Here is a 2,500-nt window from a genome sequence, read left to right as displayed (position 1 = left end):
GAGACAAGTAGCATCGTGCACAACATATGGCCCTTATGATTCGCCATTGTAGGGCGCAGCCGGTGTACGGTCAAGCATGTGCCACATTATGTCACTCAGTACGTAACGACGGATGATCAGTGTGGGTTACGCGTACATCAGCGGACAGTCCACACAGGCCGTACCACAACGTACACTGACTGCATCGACAACCGAATGCAACTGAACAGCTGCAAGGCTCATTTCACAAACAAACGCCTGACCGACCAGCTTGGAAGGGCAGGAGGGGAGGGCGATATTCGTTCTGTAGCGGTACACCCTTCCAGTGGTTAGCGGGACTGTGTAGAAAGTACGCAACACTCGAAAGACCTTTATGTGAGGGTACGCACCATGGCATCAAGAAATACACATGACACCAGAGGATCCAAGCAGTGAACTATGTTCAGAGGGTTGCTGTTAGGCAAAGCTACATTCCTGTGACGTTACATGTGACAGTTAAGGTGCAGCGTAAGTTAGGTTAAGGTGCAGCGTAAGTTAGGTTAAGGTGCAGCGTAACTTGGGTTAAGGTGCAGCGTAACTTGGGTTAAGGTGCAGCGTAACTTGGGTTAAGGTGCAGCGTAACTTGGGTTAAGGTGCAGCGTAACTTGGGTTAAGGTGCAGCGTAACTTGGGTTAAGGTGCAGCGTAACTTGGGTTAAGGTGCAGCGTAACTTGGGTTAAGGTGCAGCGTAACTTGGGTTAAGGTGCAGCGTAACTTGGGTTAAGGTGCAGCGTAACTTGGGTTAAGGTGCAGCGTAACTTGGGTTAAGGTGCAGCGTAACTTGGGTTAAGGTGCAGCGTAACTTGGGTTAAGGTGCAGCGTAACTTGGGTTAAGGTGCAGCGTAACTTGGGTTAAGGTGCAGCGTAACTTGGGTTAAGGTGCAGCGTAACTTGGGTTAAGGTGCAGCGTAACTTGGGTTAAGGTGCAGCGTAACTTGGGTTAAGGTGCAGCGTAACTTGGGTTAAGGTGCAGCGTAACTTGGGTTAAGGTGCAGCGTAACTTGGGTTAAGGTGCAGCGTAACTTGGGTTAAGGTGCAGCGTAACTTGGGTTAAGGTGCAGCGTAACTTAGGTTAAGGTGCAGCGTAACTTAGGTTAAGGTGCCAACGTGGGTTAGGTTAAGGGGCCAACGTGGGTTAGGTTAAGGGCCAACGTGGGTTAGGTTAAGGGCCAACGTGGGTTAGGTTAAGGGCCAACGTGGGTTAGGTTAAGGGCCAACGTGGGTTAGGTTAAGGGCCAACGTGGGTTAGGTTAAGGGCCAACGTGGGTTAGGTTAAGGGCCAACGTGGGTTAGGTTAAGGGCCAACGTGGGTTAGGTTAAGGGCCAACGTGGGTTAGGTTAAGGGCCAACGTGGGTTAGGTTAAGGGCCAACGTGGGTTAGGTTAAGGGCCAACGTGGGTTAGGTTAAGGGCCAACGTGGGTTAGGTTAAGGGCCAACGTGGGTTAGGTTAAGGGCCAACGTGGGTTAGGTTAAGGGCCAACGTGGGTTAGGTTAAGGGCCAACGTGGGTTAGGTTAAGGGCCAACGTGGGTTAGGTTAAGGGCCAACGTGGGTTAGGTTAAGGGCCAACGTGGGTTAGGTTAAGGGCCAACGTGGGTTAGGTTAAGGGCCAACGTGGGTTAGGTTAAGGGCCAACGTGGGTTAGGTTGCCAGAGATGTGTCAAATCAGGATGTACGTTTGGCTGGTGTCAGGTGGTGGGTTGGTTCGATGCCTTTATAAGGAGTGTGGCCAAAGGGTATTTTATTACTTGTACCTTTTGTGTTGTGGCGTGGCGTTGCGTCCTGTGTTGATACTGGGTGGACCACTGTGGGTGTTGCTGGCTGATTTGAGCTGCGTTGTTTGCGGGTGGTGTGAGACATTCTGTCTTATTAGTGGACGTGACGTTCCTCTTGTCGTTCTTTGGATAGTGTCCTGTGGCAGCGAGGATAAAATGGATGTTGTTGAACGATAGTGCTTTGGTGCTTTCGCTTTGTTACACACAGAGTGGACTGTGAGATAGGGTGACTGGGTCGAGTGCGGTTCACACTGTCCTCCCCAGTTTACAGTATGTATCATCTATGTATGTGGTCCTGCATCATTTACTAAGCAGGGACGTCAGACGACTGAAATATTAGTTATGTACTGATGTAAAGCAGAATGCTTACCTTCCACCAGTGGGCGAGTATCGACTCTGCCCCAGCGTTGCCACCGCAGGAAGCGGTGTCGGAAACACTACCCGCACACCGTCACCACTGTGCGGGGGGACGGACCCTCTATATCCTCAGCGGCGCACTCTTTGCCACCGGGCGTCACGTCTCGCGGCCCGCCGTCCAGAGCATGTATTGGGACAGCGGGACTTTGGCTTTTGGGAGATAACTCTTCATGAAGTGGAAGATATAGGGGTGGACTGCAATGTACGATTGCGGGAAAAGTCCGCCGTACATCCGCTCGAGTTGCGAGTCGGGCGGTGGGGGTGGCGCATTCACAGGTGCGGCTGGAGTG

This window comes from Schistocerca gregaria, chromosome X, assembly GCF_023897955.1.
Source record: "Schistocerca gregaria isolate iqSchGreg1 chromosome X, iqSchGreg1.2, whole genome shotgun sequence".
Classification (NCBI taxonomy): Eukaryota; Metazoa; Arthropoda; class Insecta; order Orthoptera; family Acrididae; genus Schistocerca; species Schistocerca gregaria.
Note: the sequence above shows the minus strand (reverse complement) of the source record.